This window comes from Castor canadensis, chromosome 12 (genome assembly GCF_047511655.1).
Source record: "Castor canadensis chromosome 12, mCasCan1.hap1v2, whole genome shotgun sequence".
Classification (NCBI taxonomy): domain Eukaryota; kingdom Metazoa; phylum Chordata; class Mammalia; order Rodentia; family Castoridae; genus Castor; species Castor canadensis.
The window spans coordinates 61,359,080-61,378,194 of record NC_133397.1 but is presented as its reverse complement, the minus strand read 5'-3'; the positions used below and the strand labels follow the sequence as shown (position 1 = coordinate 61,378,194).

The following is a 19,115-nucleotide window of genomic DNA, read 5'->3' as shown; positions in this document are numbered from 1 at the left end:
ATGAGTTGGAGGCCAGCCTGGGCTACATAGTGAGACCCTGTTTCGGAAAACAAACAAAAGATAACAAGCTTCCTCATGCCCTTTAGTAACTCCAACTCTCAGGCCGTGGCAACACATCTGATTTTGTTTTTGTCTTTCTCAGCATGTCAGATACATGGGATTATAGAATATTACCTAGCAGTAGTCTTCTTTCACATTTGTGTTAGCCAGACATTCCATCGCTGTGACAAACACTTGAAAGGAACAGTTTAAGGAAGGAAGGATTTATTTTGCCCCACAGTTTCAGGGATTTCAGTTCATGGTCACCAGCTCGGAGCTTGTGGGCCTGAGGTGAAGCAGAACATCACAGTGGAAGGGTGCGGCGGGGTAGAGCTGCTTACCTCATGGCAGCCAGGAAACGAAGAGAGGAAGGGGCTGGAGACAAGACTCATCATGTCTGAGGGCATGCCCCTCAGTGACCTCCTCTAAGTAGCCCCCACCTCTTACTTTTCACCATCTCCCACTAATGCCATCCTGTTGTGACTCCAGCAAGGGATCAATCCATTGGTTAGGTCAGAGCCATCAGGATCCAATCACTTCCCCAAAGCCCATCAGCTGGCAACCAAACCCCCCCATTTCCCAGACCATAACAATGTTGTGTTAAGTTGTTGAGATTCATCCATGTTGTTACTACTACTAATAGTTCCTTTTGATTGTTGAGTGAAATGCCGTTAGAGGATATACCACAATTTGTTTTGCTCTTTGCCCATTAAAGGAGATTTGGGTTCTTTGCAGTATGGGGTAGTTGTGAAGAAAGTCTCTGCATCCATTGGCAAACAGGTTTTTGTGCGACTGTTTCGGTTCTCTTGGGTAAACACAGTGTAGTGTGGTTTATGCTTACGTTCCTCCACAACTGCCAAACTGGTCCCAAAATGGCTGTGCCATTTTGCATTGCTACCAGCAGTGTATGAAAGAAAGTTCTAATTATTCTACGCTTGATGTTGTCAGTCATTAATTTTGGAGGACTGAGGATGTGGCTTAAGCATAGACACCTGCCTAGCAAGCACAGGTGCTGAGATCAAACCTCAGTAACACCAAAAAAAAAATACTTAATATTATTAAATTGAAATATTATTAGATTTATAAGCTTGGCACTGGGGGCTCATGTCTGTAATCCTAGCTACTTGAGAGGTCTGGAGGATTGTGGTTCAAAGTCAGCAAAAAGTTCACAAGACCCCATCTCAACCAATAGCTGGGCGTGGTGAAACAGTCCACCATTGTGGTCCAGGCTAGCCTGGGCAAAAAGTGAGACCATATTTCCAAAATAACTAGAGCAAAAAAGGCTGGAAGTGTGGCTCAAGTGGTATAACACCTGCCTCTCCTGGGAGAAGCCCTGAGTTCAACACTAGTGCCACACACACAGAAAGCTGGCCATCATAGTACAAGTATCTCAGCATGGTGTCACTTTGCATTTCTTTTCATGTGCTTAAATGCTATAGTATTTCTTGTTTGTTTCTTTGCTTGTGTTGTAGATGTCAACAAGGCTGTACTATTCTCAGGCAAATGGGCTGGTGTTTTGTTAGTCATAAGGCAGGGAGCAGAAATATAGAAAGGGGCCATATGGGAAGATGTGGGGAGTTGCCTAAGAGCAACCCTTTCCTTCTTGCATAGGCTGCTTCCAGAATTCTTCCTAGGAGGAATTTGAAGTTTGTATTGTGAGGGGCTGACTGCTCCCTGAAGAATGGAGAGAGGAATACTTTGATTTGTTTACTCCAAGTTTTGGCTCAGTAAGTATTTTTTTGACATAGGTAAGTTTGTCTTAGATAGCAGCCTCACTGTTCATTTTTGCAGGGAGGGATAAGTGAAAGATGTTCAAGAAAATGCATATTTAAAGTTTGCTTGAGGTGTACTAACAACAGTAAGTGATTTATTATGAGTAGGTAAGTTTGTATGGCGTGATGGAGCATATCAGCCAGTCAGTCCACAAGTGTTTACTGGATTCCTTGATGTGCAGCTACTGTCCCAGGTGTGGGGGTGCCATGCAGGACCAGAGTTACACTCCAGTCAAGAGAGACAGAGCTAAAATGTAAGCAAACAAATGAACGGTACCAATCTCTGATACCTGTAATGCAACAGAGAATTCAGGCAGCACAGGTAGAACGACACGAGGAGGCCAGGGAAGACCCCATGGGAGGTGGCATTGAGCTGACTCAGGTGTGAGAAGGTGCGGGGATTTGAGGAGATGAGCAGATGGGAATGGGAAGGATGGGTTGCCTGGCAATGGTAAGAGGTCATTTGAAACTGATGGAGGGTATTCTGAAGTGAGTCTACCCTGTGTGGTTGCTTGTGAGGGTCAGCTGCTCAGGTGCAGATCAGGAGCAAGGTCTCATGAGGTTTAACCAAGGGTGGGCTCTGGGAAGTGAGAACTGTGGAGGGAGAAGTGGCAGAGCAGTTAGAGGTGCCGTACAAGGCAGAGATTACACCTGACTATCCAAGCTGTGTAGAGAGGTATGGGAAAAGTGAAAAAATGAGTAGGTCTCAGAGATGTTGGATAATTGTTAGAGGGGAGACGGAGACTTTGGATTCAGTGCTGTATAAATGGAAACTAAAACCAAGGGGGGGAGGACAGGATGTCAATTGGAAGATGTGCACTTCCAAAGTGATGGGGTTTCTGAAGGTGTGGAAATAGATGGAGGTGGCTGTGGACTTTGAGCAGGGCCTATACACTGCACCAAGCAGGCCCTGAGGATGTAGGCTGAGGAAAGAGTGGTGTGCTCTGGGGAGAGCAAGCTTTAGCGTCTTGATTTGTGCAGCACAGAAATGGGCTTTATGTAGCTGGATTAGGGAGTGCCGCCAAGAATTGTGTGATTTCAATTTGATTGGTTTCCAAGCAGGAAGCAAAGTAACCAAGGAGGCATTACTGACTTTGGGCATGTTCAAAACTCAATTAAAGGCAATTAACAGTATCTGGGGTTGTTTACTAAAGTACTTTTCTCATGAGAGATCACCCAGAACTGTAAGAATGGGAGGAAAGACTCCCTCTGTTGAGGCGGCATCACGTGTTCTTCCTGTCTTTAATTCCTGCATCACCCCTCAGACATCTTTCTCATGTCAGAGCTGGAGGCTCCTGTCCCTTTCTATCTCCATCTTGCTAGCCTTGTTCTGCTGTTGGTGACCTTTAACGTAATAAAATGCTTACAGGAATAATGAGAATTGATGGGAAAGATGCACTTTCTATGATTCATGCCTCTGTGCATCAGCACAGGAGACATTTAGAGGAATGCAGCATACTTTGGGAGGGCATGGTTTTTTTTAAAAAAAATGCATGGCCAAAAATCTCAAAAAGCACCATGTGCTTGCTACCTAGAAATTCTGAGGCATTTGCATTCCTGCTTTCCAAAATGACTCCTCTAAACATCCTTCCATACGCACCTCTCACCCCTCCACCCCCCACCTGAGTGCCTCTGATTTCACTGAGAAACAGAAACAACAAGCTGGGAGCTCTGCCATCTTCTCACCACACAACCTACACTGGACCTGCTGCTTAGGGAAAGTGGCCCTACTTCTATCAGGGGCTGTCCTTTCTTCCCAGCTGTAGATTCCTTTCCCTCTTACTTTAGCAAAAGCACCACTCCAGCCAGCAACTGGCTTTTGTCTTTTCTTCCAGCAGTTCTCCCCTCCCTGCTCCTGATACTGGAGTGTTGTTCCCAAGTTTGTGGCCTTGCATAGTTGACAATTGAAGCACCCTGGTGGTGGGACTTAGTGAAAGAGCTAAGGTGTAGAATAACTAAAGTCCAAGAGATAATATAGGGCTTGACTTTGGCACCCTCTACTTTACTTTGGAGCTGGATCTATAATTGGCTGTCTAGTTAACTTTTTGTTGACCCTGTATTTAACTGGGCTGGACGTTCCAGGAGGGTCTTGCCATTCGAACTGGGCACTCCAGGAAGGCCTTGTTAGTACGTCCTGTCCTTAAAACCTGTCATATACATTTTATGACTACTGCCATCTTCCTTAAGGGTTTATATTTTATCTCTTTAGATGTTAGTCTTTAAGAATGCCTCCTTGGCTTCTTTAACTAAGACAAAGTTACTTCTGCCATTTGTTTCCTTTATATTCCCAGAGCCATTTCTGCCATTTATTCCCCCTACTGCTTGTTCCCTCATACTCCCTTTCTTCTGTCTGTCTGTCTGTCTCAGTTTTAACAGTCAGCACACTCTAGTATATCCCACCTCAGCATCTCCAGCTATTACCCTATCTCTTTCTGCATTCTGGGTGAAACTCCTCAAAGGAGCTGCTTTTGCTCCCTGCCTTATGTCCTGCCCCCTACTGTCTATTTTCTTTTCCACTAAGACTGCTCTTATCAAGAGCTTTGATGATTACAATGTCCAGAACGGCAAATCTAATGAGTACTCTCTGTTCTTATCTTCACCTATCAGCATCATTCAACACAGAGGACCACTTCCTAGAACATTCTATTGTCTGGCCATCTGGAATGCCTCATCTTCCTGTCTTCCTCTTTGCCTCCTTAATTGTCCTTCCTTTTCCCTTATGCAGGTCCCTCTCCCTCCGCCAGACCTCTAAGTATGAGAGAGCTCCAGTGAGCTACCTGGGCTCCTCCGTCTTCCCTACACATGCTGCCCAGGGAGCTTGTCCAGACCTTGGCTTTAGTCAAGGAATAAATCATTCAGCAATGATTCCAAAGTCTCCATCTCTCCAGAACTCTAGCTCAGAGCTTCTCAAATTTTAAGGTGCTGCACTGGTCTCTGGGGAACCTGCTAAAAATGCAGATTCCAATTCCATAGGTCTGGGGTGTGGCCTGAGCCTCTCCATGTCCACCAACCTCCCAGGGGTTGCTGCTGCAGCACGGGTCTTTGGATCTTCCTTTGGGTAGCTCTAGGTAGTGAGACTGCAGAATTGTGTACTGACTGCATCCTTGGCATTTCTAAAGAGATGTCTCATAGCCATCTCAGACCAAACCTAACATGGTCCTAGCGCATCTCTTGACTTCTCCCTCAAATCCGCTTCTCTCTGCAATTTTCCTTACATCATCCTCCCAGTTGCTTAAGCCAAAAATGTTGGCGTTGTCCTCAATTTCTCTCTTTCCTTTACTTTTTCCTCCAATCCATCAACAAATTCTGTTGGCCAAATCCTCTAAGACATATCCCGAACCTTTCCACTTGGATCCATAACAGTAGTAGTACTTGTTCTTTATTCAGTATTTTTGCATGTCAGCTATGTTAGTGATAAACACTTACATCTAGATTCTTTGAAAAGTCTAGTCATCACAACCACTGTATGGGGGAGATGGTATTAATTGCCATCTAGGCAATTAATCTTTATGGACTGAGTAAATGAGTAAACTTTACAACTTATAACTAGGCAATTCTTCATAGACCTGCAGTTTATGACTTTAAAAAACCCAGTTTGATTTTTGATTTTTTTTCTTTTATTATAAATATACTAGTCAATAATGCTATTGATATACTTATAGTATTAGAGAGACAGTATCTTACTTTAAGGTTCCTATGTCCTTGCTAGGCACAAATTACATTGCGAATGTCCAGAGGCAAATGTCCAAAGGGTTTGAGTGTTATAGAATTTATAGTCTCTTTGGCTTCACCAAACATTTTTTGATAAGGGTTGCAATGCATTTAAGGCACTAAAACTATTTCTGTCTGGTAATTACAGTATCGTGACGCACTGTACTAAGACATTGTGTTTCATGTGTCCTTGCAAAAATCAGGGATTCTTCTACTTCTTATTATCCACTGCATTTCCTGTAACCCATGGATATTCCATAGTGAGAAAATGACCGTCAAGCTCCAAGATATGTTCCCTTTCTAAGTTTTCATTGTGTTGATCAGTTCTGAAGTATTGTGTTGTGGTCAGCACACTTACAAAGCGTGATGAGAAATGGTAGGTAGTGTTCAGGAAAAAGTGATTTACATGGCCATGTGGGTGGAAACCAATGCACATAAAAACAAATCTAAAGGAACTTGGGTTATTTAGGTTGGTGAATTTATTGTAAAGGTAACCATTAGTAAACTTGTTGATAAAATAAAGACCTCCTTTGTAGTGTGACTAGGTCACCTGGCTTTTTTTTTTTAGTGTAAATGTCTCCCAAGAGTAGCAAAGGGAGACACATTCATTTTTGCCTTACTGTGTCTATCATAGCCCTCTCTAAAGAATCAGTCCTCTCTCTTCAGACTTCCAAATACCAAGGCAAACATAACTCTGCATTCCTTCTTCTAGTTCAGTCTAAGAGATATCTTGGGAAGTAAGATTTTTTTTTTAATTTAACTTTACTTTCTAAATTTATTTATTTATTTTTTGATGGGTTTGAACTCAGGGCTTTGTATTTGCAAAGCAGGTGCTCTACCACTTGAGCCACACCCCCAGCCCTTAATTTTTCTTTTTAATTAGCATACATTGATAGTACAAAGGGTTGCATTATGATAATTCCATAGTACAGTGTACTTTGAATCAAAGTTCACCCCCTCCCTCACTGCCCTCTGTTCTCTCCCCTTTTTCAAACAGTGTTTGGTGGATTTCATATGCTGTCTTGTGTTTGTGTGTGTGTAACATATTTTGATCCCCTCCACCCCTCAGGATCCTTTTGTTTGGAAGTAAGATTCTTATATACAGGTGTCCCTGACTTATGATGGTTTGACCTATGAATTTTTTTTTTAACTTTATGGTGTGAGAGTCATATATATTCCATAGAAACTGCATTGGCATTTGATCTTTTCCTGGGCTGAGGGTTCCTGGGCTGAGAGCAGCAGAGTTGCATGTGGTCACAGCAGTTAACAGCTGTATTCAATCAAGTACATGAGCTATCCAGCACTTTCTTATGAAGTACGCTTTGTGTAGATGATTTTGCATAAGTGAGCACATTTAAGGTAGGTAGACTAATTTGTGATGCTTGGTAGGTTAGATATATTAAATGCTTTTTCAACTTATGATAGGTCTCTCGGGACATACCCCCACCATCAGTAGAAGGACCTCTGGATCAGTGAACTCAGAAAACCTCAAAAGAAGCCCTGAGCATTAGCCAGGGCCACTGCTCTGACTTCATCCCAACCAGACCTGCCTATCTTTATGTTTCTTAGTAACATGTGTCAGGTGTCTTTCATAAAACATTCCCACTGGAGTTTCGGAATGTCAGAGTAGAGGGGACCATAGAGATGTACCTGTGCAACCTCTTAGTTTTAGAAATGAGACACATGAAGCAGAGAACAGAGAAGTCATGACCCTTAAGGCAGATACTTAATGGCAAATCCAGGGTTTCCAAGAAACAGTTCTTCATGCGTTTCTACTTAAACACCAATTTTCCCTCTTTTAATGTCAGAGTTTTCAAGATGCTATTTGATCTCAAGGAAAAGTGACAGGAAGAATATGCATTCCTTATAAGAATCTAAAATATGATAGAGGAGCTGAGTGGGGGGAAGTGGACTCTCTAGGTGGCCAGGTCTCAATGTTGACCCCTAATTTTCCTCCCTAGTCATAGGAAAAATTATCATAATTTAGCTTTTGTAACAATGTTGCAAAATACATTAGTTTCTTAGAGCTGCCTTACGGAAGTACCACAAACTAGATGGTGTAGACAACAGAAATCTGTTCTCTCACAGTTCTGAAATCAAGTGCTGGCAGGGCTGGAGGAGAGGATCCTCCCTGTCTCTGCTTACCTTCAGGTAGGAGCCAGAAATCCTTGGCCTTCCTGCCTTGCCCTTGCATCACTCCAATCTCCGTCTCCACCATCACATGGTCTTCTCTGTGTGTATGTCTCTTCTGTGACTTTGGGTGTCCAAATCTCTCTTTCCTTATACGGATGTTGACTCTTCAATTTGGGACTCATCCTTACCCATCATGAGCACATCTTAACTTGATTATGTCTGCACAGGTCCTATTTCTTTCTTTTTTGGAAATTAAATGCACAGACATTTAATGGTGGTATATGCCTATAATTTCAGCTACTCAGGAGGCAGAGGTAGGAGGACCCCAGTCTGAGGCTGGCCTGGGGAAAAGCACAAGATCCTATCTGAAAAACAAACTAAAAAAAGCAGAAGTACTTGGGGCAAGACTGAAATGGTAGAGCATTTACCTTGCAGGCATGAAGCCCTGAGTTCAATCTCCCATACCATCAAAAAGTTAATTGCTCAAAATAATGTGTTTCATTATGACATTTCATACTGGCATGCTATGCATACTTCTATCATATTCACCCCTCTTTCTCTTGTCCCCCTTCCTGTTAGTCCCCCCTCTAATAGTCCCCCTCATGGATTCATGTCTTTTTAAAAAAAAAAAAAATGTCTAGATTCCACATATGAGAGGAATTTCTAAAGAAGGACACATTCACAGATTCAGGTGGATATGAATTTTTGGTAGACACTTACAGCCCACTATGCAAAATTACAATGGTTTTATGTTTAATTTTTGCTGAGATTGTGTGTTTGTATGTCCTGGAAGAACATGCATTTCCTTGGTCCAGGAGATAGAGAGAAAGAGAAAGAGTGAGTACATTTGGAATCCGGCTCCCTGAAAAATATTTGGTGGAACACTGTCCCTAGGAGACAAAAAATGAAATGCAAGGCTCCTTGGCGGTCCCAGTATGAGAGACACTACATTCTCCCGTTCTCTCCGAGCAGCATCAGGCAGCTAGGCTAGAAACAGCATGGAAGAGTCTCACCACAAGGACGTGTATTTACCCCACTGGTTCAAAACATCCTGGTCAGGGAAATTTTTTACCAGCATAAAAGTCTATATTGGTTAGGGATCACCTCCAGCGGTGTGAAGCAGAAACTCAGCCACAGCAGGTTAGCTAAATAGTAGTTTCTTTCCTTCGCTTAACAATTGGGGGCTGGAATAGAAGCTCAGGATGACTCTAGCATGCCAGGCTGTTGTGTCTCTGCTCTGCCATGCAGGTAGTGTTCTTCCCCTTAAAAGTTTGCAAACCAGCTACTCCATGTCCAGCCTTCTGTCTGCCTTTCAGACAGAAAGAATTAGGAAGACATGGTGAAGGTAAAGTTAAAGTATTTCCACCAGGAAATTAGTCTTTCTGAGAAATTCCCAGCAGATATTTGCTTATACGTGCAAATGGGCATACTGTTGCCCAGACAAAATCAAGGAAATCGAGGTTCTGCCAGGGAGAAGGAGAGGTGACTACTACTTGGGCAGCTAGAGTGCATACACACGTATGCATACACACACACACACACACACACACACACACACACACACACTCTTTCCCTGGTCAGCAGAGGTGACCAGGAGGTTGCCTAGCTGAGCACATGAGAGCATTTCCTATCGAATTATAGGTTTCTAGCACTGGCCTCCAGGTTAATTTGCCAAACATTTTAGCTCAGTACTACTCAAGTAGTTTCAGTGCCCACATTTACAGGGCTCCATCCTACACTGAGAGATCTTTAAATTATTTAATGGCTTGATGTATGTTGCACTCCTAAGCTAATTTCATTTTCTTTAATGTGCTCTAATGGAATTTGGAACTTACCTCTCCAAACTCCCAAATCTCTTTACCATATTGCTGCCATGGTGAATGCAATACACTCAGAATGCATTATAGGAGCAAGCCTGTGTCTTCTGGCCAGCATTTTAAGCAGCAAAAGGACAGAGGCTTCTACCTGCTCAGACAATGGATGCTGCAGAGTGGCTCAGGAGACCTTGCCACTGTCAGGGAGGGGTCTTTATGTTACTGGAAAGCAGGTCCCCTAGCCTCCATGACAATTCACAAATAATGAGAGCAGGGTTTTGAGGAAAAGAAAATAAGGTTTATTATTCTTCAGACAAAGAACACAGGGAGAGTCAACCTCTCACAGCTCTGTTGCCCCACTCTGAGAAATGTCCACTTTTAAGACATCTTTAAGCTCAGGGGCTTAGTTCACATGTGTGACAAAAATGCCACAAAATTCCCACAATAGGTGTCAGCCTTGGTTCTCCAGGTGCCTTGGTGCCACATCTCCTAAGCTGTATGTCTTGGCTGACAGGTTTACTTCTTTGGTGGTCAGAGAAAGATAAGGGGGAGAAGACTGTAGTTTAACAGAAGAGTGAAGTATATTAACCTTGGGCTCTCCAGCATGAAAACAAAGTGGGAAAAAATGTCGGTTTGAGTAACAAGCAGAGTAAAGTGGCCAGCATGCAAGTTGGCTATACCAAAAAATTTTCCCTTTTGTAGTCCCAGTTACATTTTTCCCACTGTCAATTTGTTCCTTCCATTGCTGTGGGAAAGAGGCATCACAATCATCTTTCCTGCCTTTGGTTAATTCACGGGCCGAAGTAAGGAGTCAGTGCTCCTCAGCAAAAGCAGCTTTTAAACCTCTGTTACATTCAGCGATCACCAGAGGAGCCAAAGTGCGAGCCTCTGCTCCCAGACAGGAAGTGCTCTGTCTTGGATCCCAAATGGACCTTCAGAAGGAGCCATGAAGCTTCCCTTCCTTTCCTTTTTGTTCTCCCTTGTGCTCAGGGAAGCCACACGACACCAGGAGGAAGGAGGCTAGTTCCTGCAGCAGAATTCACCTTACCCTGACAAATAATAATGTCAACAATAGAGAGAGACACAGCAGCACAGATTCCAAAAAAGGTTTTCTTTTAGTCCACATCTGAATAGGTAATGTTTCTAATCTTACCTCTGGAGACATGGGGTAAGGAGGAGAGCAGGACTCACATGAACAGACAATGCTGTCATCAAACTTGAGAACAGGAACATTCTTCACAAGTGAGAGCACAGTATCCCGTGGGAAAGCATCATGGAGACTGTGCCATACCCTGCTGTGAACCAGCCTGAGTTCTTTCCTAGATCCTGGGTAGGGGGAATCAATGAGGGATGACACAACAACTGCTTCTCCCATTAGCAATACCATGTTAAGAGTTTTAAAAAACCATTAAAATTTTATGTCATTATAAATTTCCAAGAAAACACAGGTCACACAGGTCTCACATCCACGGGCAGTACCCAAAGGGCTCTTTTGTCATTTTGATAGTTGACTTACTATACAAAACAAAAATTGAACTTCAAGTGGTAATCCCACTGAGAACAAAAGAAACAATTTGTTTATCACTCAGTAAGGTTTCAGGAAGGTCAGTCTGAAATTTCAGCTGAAATGTGAATGGTTCCCAACCAGTGATCCATAAAGACTTACTTCTCTGGGACATAAAATGTTGTAGAAGATGTAAAAGAAGGCATAAGGTAATGCAGCAAAAGACAAGATAATTTTCTCTTGCCTGAGTGACTGCTGTGTCATGATGACAGGTGCATGGCATGATGGGAGAGCATTCTTCATACTGCTCTGCATTTTAATCTTGAGCATTGGCTTCCTGTTTGAATAACCATTGGTCTCTAAGATCCTTAGAGGGGCCATTTGCTAAATCTTTGTGGTCTCCCAGCTCTTAGCCCAAAGCCTCTTTCCATCTTCAAAAACTGTGAGGTGATATAAAGGCACTAGGAGAGGAGCAATATCCAAGTTAATCCATCTAAATTCATTTATCTCACTCAAAACATTTGGCTCAGATGCTAATCTGGCAGCCCCAGGCTATGGGTCAGTGGTAGAAAGCCCAGGTAGGAGCTATTGCTGTCTTGCCAGTGAACTTAGATGGATGAAAACTAGAACTCTGATGAGGCAGGGAAATGCCAGATGCCAGAGGGGGCCCAGAGCTACACAGCTAATAAACTACTAAATAAAGACTTGACTTCAGGGCTGGAGATGTAGCTCTTGGTAGAGCACTTGCCTAGCATGCACAAGGCCCCAGCTTTGATCCCCAGCACCAAGAGTCCAGGTACTTCACATAGGCCAATCCATTTCTACCCTCCTCATCTGGGAGGTGTAGAGTCAGGCTGCCTGAGTTAGAATTCTGGTTGTCCCCAGTTACTAGCAGTGTGACTGTGGACATGTCTCCTAACCTCACTTGCTCCCTTCCCTCATCCTGGTAGGCCCTACTTCTTTAAGGTGATTGTGAGGACTAACAGTGCTAATGAACAGAGTGCATGCCTGGTTCCATTAACTATAGGTCCATAAGAGACAGCAGCTGCCAGCTCCTCTGCCACCAATGCTTTTCCTATTTGCATCTTCTTTAAAGCTCCAGAATGAAAAGGAAGCTGAGTAGCATGCCAGGTACTGTAATCAAAGACAACCATCCCAGATTTACCATATAAATAATTCCTGCTGATGAGAGTTCTGAAGGCTCAGAGGAGAGGCCTATTAATTCTGCTCCAAAGATCAGAGGAAGTAGCACAAAAGGGGTGACAAGCTGAGCTGGGCCTTACAAAGCAAGATGGAATATTCCTGCTTGGTTCTGTTTCTTGGAAGAATCCCTTTAAGTACAAAAGCCATTCCATTTATTGGTGAGATTTTACAAGTGAAAATCACAACTGCAGGCTCAGTAGCTTATTAGCATTTGAGCTCTGGAAAAGGAATATCTATTATTTACAGCTTTCCCCCATCCTTTACATAACCTGCAGATTTGTTTCACAATGAATTTAGATTAAAATAGTACTTATCTTGCCAATAATCTATAATGAGAGAGCCTTATGTAATACATGCTATTGGCAACAGGGGTTGGATTTAATTTATCTCCTCTCTGCAGGGTCTTTTATTGTCCTTGGATACTCACCTCACATATGTCCTTGAGTGTGTGTCACTGATTAATCATAAAAATGGCGACATTCCTTGGGGTAATTGGACATTATATAAAAAGCATCTGCTGTGCTTTCTCAAGACAGAGCCAGGCAATCTACCAGTTAGCACCGACAGCTGCTCTCCTGGGATCATCTGCAGGGAGGCTGGAGTCGTCTGGTTCTGGATGAGGATCCTCCCCCTCACCTGCTCCCAACACATGGCATTTTCCTGCTTTGTGCTGGGATGTCAGAAATGCTGTGTCTGGGCTTAATAAGAGGATGAGCCCTTTACATCTAAGGACCAGTTCCACACTCTCAAGGACCCTCCACTGTATAGGGACACCATTTCCTCTTCTGTCTTTGTCACTGCCCAGAAAGGGATGTAGGAATAAGAAAACCAACAAGAACCCTACAACAGGGAGGAGGTAGGAATACTTTAACCATTCACCTATTATTGTTTGGGGAGGAAAACCAGAGAGGAGGTGCTGGCTTCTTCTGTGTGCATTCTACCAGGAGGCCTACCTTGACTTGACTTGGTTAGGGTGGTGTCTGCCAGACTTCCGTCCTGAGAAGTTGCTGGTTAGCTCTTGAAATTTCTAAGTATCTTGGGGGAATATTCTTTGCTACTGAATAATCATCTTAGTTTTGCCTGCTAGGTTTTCATCCAATGATGTTCCTTGCTTAAAACAATTACTACCATGGTGCTTACCAAATGGTGAATGTGTCATCGGCTTTTAATTCTCTTCATAGATCATAATAAAAGTATGGTATTTATTATCCATCTATGGTATGAACTCTAGGAAAATGTCTACTGCAGTGTCTTCTCTAGTACTTGTCTGATCCATAGAATGTTGTCAGTAAATATTTGATTAATGACTGAATGTGCTCCAGCACAGTTTGGCTTCCTGTGTCTCCCCTCCTCCCTCTCCCCCACCCCCAGCCTCTCGAGGCTCCGCAGCTCAGCTGTGGCCTTGACTAGCCTTCCTTTAGTTCCTCATGCTCACTGTGCTCTGATCCACCACAGGGCCTTTGTACAAGCTAGTGCTTTGGCCTGGAATGCCTTTTCCTTCCTGTTTCATTGCTGACTTTTGTTCTTCCCTACAACAAAAGTTCAAATGTCAGTTCCTCAAGGAAGCTGTCTCTGACCTCCTCAACTAGGAGGCCAAATTTTTCAACCACAGCATAATGACACTTCGGTCCACAGATGGGTCCCATGTATAATGGTGCGTCACACCAAGTGCATCCTGGGGTATCCTATCTATGATGGTCCCAGAAGGAGGAACTTGCCTAATGACACATTTCTCAGGACATATTCCTATTGCAGGAGCCAGGTGTGGTAGGGCATACCCATTATCCTAGCATTCAGGAGGTGGTGGCAAGAGGATTGTAAGTTTGCAGTCAGCCTGGGCTACGCAACAAGACTATCTCAAAAACAAAAGCAAAGAAACAAAACAGGGCATATTCCTGTTGCTAAGGCATTCTGTACAGGTATTCTGGGCACTGTTGCCCAAACCAAGCTAAGTCCTGTGCTTGCTGGGATGTTGCGTGGTTTCGTTCACCCTTATACTTTCACATGGTGCAACATTGCTGAATGGCTTTTTTTCCCCCTCAGCTAAATCACCGGCAATAGTTGATAACAGTGTTCATTTCTTTTATGTAAGTGTTCTGTTTAGACAGAGCTGATTGAACGAGCTTTTTAGCCAATTAAATCATCAGTGTTTGGTAGAAAATTCTCAATGTGCTTTTAATGCCATGTAATGTTCAACAATGCTATTAAAATTGTCCTCCGCCTTTCCTTCCATCGCAGATTCACTCAGAATAACCAAATGTGTTTTGTTTGGAGTGTTAAGTCTGAATGTTTTCATTGTCGGTGCTAACCGACTTTAGAAATGGTAGTAATAGCATGATCCTAAATTGCCAAATTAAGTTCATCTGAGTTATTCAAAATACCAGCAGGATATTACAAGATACTACAAGGTGCCCTTGTTATGTACTAGAGGTATTTAGCTAAAAGTTTCATATCAGGAAAATAAGACAGTAATTTCTTGTCTCATTTGAAGCAATTATACCAACACCTTGTCTTGGAATAGTCAATAAACTTTGTGATGAAACACTCTAAAATTCACTGCTCAAAGTAGTGGGAGAAATCTGAGAAGCAAGTCATTGAAAGACAAATTAAAACCTGCTTTAAGAGATACTGTCACCTTCCTTAAGAGGCTGTGCGTGTCTTTAAATACAATACAGCACAGCTTCTAGGAAGCCGCTATGCCTACATTTCTTGAAAAATATACCCAGCAAATCTTTCAGAATTGTACAAGCTTATGTGAAGTGTTACATACTTAGAAAGAAAAACATTTTCCTTCTTATGAAAAATCTTTTTTTTGGCAGTACTGGGGATTGAACTCAGGGCCTCACGCTTGCTAAGCAAGTGCTCTACCATTTGAGCCACACTCCAGTCCCTTTGGTTTTAGTTTGGTTTTTGAGATAGGGTCTCATGCTTTTGCCCAGGCAGCCTCAGATTGTGTTTTCCTACCTCCTTCTCCAAGTAGCTAGGATTACAGGCATGTACCACCATGCCTGACTCTCCTTGGATCAGTCTTAAGTATTTTGAAGCAAGTATTCTTCCTTATAAATGGTAGAGCATAATGTACACAGAAGTAGCTTGGAGAGAACCACAAGATGCTATGTCTTATGCTGGTATCTTCACAAGATACCAGTGTTTCTTCAGTGAAATGCTGAGCATTTCCTCACAGCTCTGGTACCATCTGCTCACATTCATCTCACACTTATCCAGCTCTCAGAGAAAATGAGTAAAAGTACGAGCAAGTTGTGTGTGTGCGTGCATGTGTGTGTTTGTGTGTGTGTGTTTTGTAATAGGGATGGAACTTAAGTCCTTATGCTTTCTAGGCAAGCACTCTTATCACTGAGTTATACCCCCAACTCCTCCAATTCCATTTTGCACATGTCTTTTTATGTGCCAGACATTCAAATATATGTTAAATTGTCACGCATGCACCTTTTTGTGTGTGTGGGGGGGTGATACATGCAAAACCATACTCCATTCTTTGTGGCCATTGAGAAAATGGCAATGATAATTCTGACTGTAGCCAATTTCTACCTGGCTGATGGACTTTGGACTTCACCTCATCATAGATGACTTCACTGTGATAATTTTGACCTAATTAACTGACTCAATAGATACAGTCTTGGCTCTCAGTTATACTGTGCTATCCAGTCATGGTACTAGTGTTTTTGAAGTAGGTTTCTCACTTAACACATGTATAACAAAATCCATGGGATATAATTTAATAAGCTTTTCAAAGAGAGCATGTGTTTCTCCTCATGGACAAAGCTAAACACACATTGACAAACTTAGAGAATATTACATAACTTTAAAAAATAACATTAAATATTTGTTTTATTCTAGCCGTAGCCAAGGATCTCATTGTTAGGGCTGTTCAAATGGTGTCTGATGGTGGGGATATAGAGCTATTTTGCCATATTGCCTTATACAGAGCACATCAAGGACTTGAGTGGATTTTATTGCCCCAAAAGGAAAGTCACATAATGCTACTGTATTTCCTTGTCTTTGAGGTTTTATGGCATTCCTCTTCTCTCATTCACTGCTGTCCTCCCACCAACAAGAGTTAACAATCAGTAGGAACCAATTAGGTCTGACTTGATGTTTCACCTTGAATTTCATAATTGTGATCACAGGCATCATCATATTTTCTTTTGCAATTCCCTCTTCAATTAGCAGTCCATTTCTCTTTTTAAGTGTGATTACTTCACCTGAAAGGTGATATTAAAAGTTACAGATATTAAAAGTTAGATAGCATCTAACCGAGGGTAGTGATTCACATCTATAATCCCAGCTACTCAAGAGGTGCAGGTAGGAGGATCATGGTTTGAGACCAGCCCAGGCAAAAGCATGAGACCATATCTGAAAAATAAACTAAAAGCAAAAGGACTAGGGGTGTGGATCAAGTGGTAGAGTGAGGCCCTAAGTTCAAATCCCAGCACTGACAAAAAAAAAGTCAGATAACACCCAAAACTTCTGCCATGTCAGGAGCTAATTCCAAGCAGATGTAGCTGAGTTGTTCATGGTTTCACTGGGCTCAGTGCATGTATTCTTGGATAATGTATTTCATCATATATTTTTATGTGAATAGATAGGAACAGACTTTTTTTCCCATGAAAAAACCAGCTCAGAGATAGAACTTTCCTAAACAATACTCTGAAATATGCAGGGAGGCAGGGAAGCCAGGGAAAAGAAGAATTAGAGCAAGGGGTTGGTAATGTCAGATGTCTTTGAATTTGGAGTATTAAGGATATGGCTTTATCATGGTCTTTCTAGTAGTTAAAACAGATTGAACCAAATGCTTGTAGACGCCTAGATATACTCCGTTTAAACTGTCAGGGTTCTTGGAACACAGCTTGCAAACTTCTAATGCAGCCCGATGTCCTCATTTTATCACCGATGAGAGATATATCAAAATTCATTAATGGATTTGCCTGGGAGCCCGTGGCTGGATGGGATGTGTGTGAATGGACCTGTGATTATGATGCTGGCCTCTAAAATCCAAAATGGTTGGGATGGGTCTGAGGGACAAGGGAAGTGAGAGAAGAAGGGGAGAGAGAAAAATGAAGAGAGAAGGGACCAGCTAAAGGGATAAAGGGAGGCAGGGAGGAAAGGGGAGGGTTGAAGTAGGTGCCGAGGGAAGGCAATAACCTGTAATTTCTTATTTTGAGTGCAAATGATATTTACTAGCTAGATTTTAAATAAGGGTTCAAGTTGATGAAGGGCTTGACTTGGCCCTACATGGAGAATTAGGGTCTAGATCCTGGTAGAAGGTTAGCACATCCCCGTTGCACCATGTCTTGAGGCAGGTGCTCCACAGGTGGACTGTGGTTCCCTCTCACGTCTCCACTAATGAGTGGTATTTTGTAAACCAGTTCTAGCATGAGGAGAACATCCTGACCTACGGCAGTGTGAGGCATGACGACTCCAGTCACCAAAATATTTCTTTCCTTCCTGTCAACAACTGCAAAGTCAGAACTGGATTGATTCCTAGGCTTAGAATTGTGTTCCTTGTTGGCTCTTTATGTCAGATATTTAGAGACTATCTGACCCTCCCTAGAAATTGCCAGATTAAATGCTAACAAAACTAGTACATGTTTCTGAAGTCAGGCATTGCCTAGTTCTGTCTCCTGGTCCTCTGTTCCACTCTGACTTCATCCTCATTGGCTGGGCTGGCTTTGTCTACTCCTGCCCCCTTTTCTCACCTCCTTCAGTCTTCATAGAATTTTATTTTCTGTGTATGTACTGATATATTCTCACATTACCTTTTTATATATTTGCTACTTCTTTATTGAGTTGCTAAGAATGTGTCTTTATTTATAACCCACTCTTAGATTTCTTAAACAATTTCCTCTTTTGGATTCTTATTAATTTATATTATCTTTATTAATTATCTTTCCTGAGTTTTGCTCTGCTTTTATAATTTAACTTCTAAAGCTGCCTAGATATTTTATTTTTACACTTGTTAGTAAAAGTATGACAGGTTCCAGAGTGGTTCTAAATATGACCCTGACTGTAGCCCTCATTGGTTACATGTATAGTGTCTTTTTTGCTGTTTTTCTAAATAACATGCTCTTGTAGTTTAGATTTCTTTGTGAATAAACATTACTTAAAGGAGACTTTTACAATTTCTAGGTAGCAGGGGTTTTGTTCTTGTTAAAACTTATTAATTAATATCCATATGTTGTGGTCAGAGAATATGTCTTTCTTAATTTTTATGGTTTATTGGAGATTTCTTTGTGGCCTAACTTGTAATCTTTTTTTTTTTTTTTTTTTTTTGAGGTGTTGCTCAGGCATGTCTCAAATTCTTGATCCTCCTGCCTCAGGCTCCTGAGTAGCTGGGATTATAGGTGTGTGGTACTACACCCAGTATAAATCTTTACAAATGCTCCATTTTTTTAAAGTGCTAGGGTTTGAACTCAGGGCTTCATGATTACCAGGCAGGGGCTCTACCACTTGAGCCCTTTTTGCTCTGGTTATTTTTGAGATGGGGTCTTGCTTTTTGACCAGGCTTGCTTGGAGCCTGATCCTCCTATTTTATCATTGTGGAGATGACAGGCATGCACCACCATACTCAGCCCCCAGCCTGTTTTTAAGATGCAAATTTCGCCCTTTGTCTTAATACACAGTTAAAATGGCTCAAGCACCTCTTCTAGAGACTGTGGGAAGGTCAGTGCCCTCCACAGATTCCCCAAGACTTATAGGGTAGAGGACTTTCACTTCTCAGTCTACCTCTTTTTATTTTTATTTTATTTTTTGAGACAGGGTTTCATGGCGTTTCCCAGCCTGGCTTTGAACTCCCGGGCTCCAGTGACCCTTTCCTACCTCAGCCTCCCAAGTAGTTGAGTAGCTGGGATCACAGGTGTGCCATCATGCCTGGCTTTACCTCTTACTCTACATTATTAATGCTACTATCCATGGCGTTAC

General features: G+C 42.3%; 1 protein-coding gene across 5 annotated transcripts in view; it reads left to right on the top strand.

Annotated features, from left to right (window-relative positions):
- The window catches only part of Add2 (adducin 2), a 107,381-nt gene that overhangs the window by 13,976 nt on the left and 74,290 nt on the right, over window positions 1–19,115 (top strand). The window contains exon 1 of one of the 5 annotated variants that reach the window (XM_074049922.1): window positions 1,745–1,766. The exons of the other annotated variants lie outside the window; for them this stretch is intronic. The gene's annotated coding sequence lies outside the window, so the exon portion shown is untranslated. Of the gene's footprint in view, window positions 1–1,744; window positions 1,767–19,115 lie in introns of those variants that run through there. 5 annotated transcript variants of the gene reach the window in all.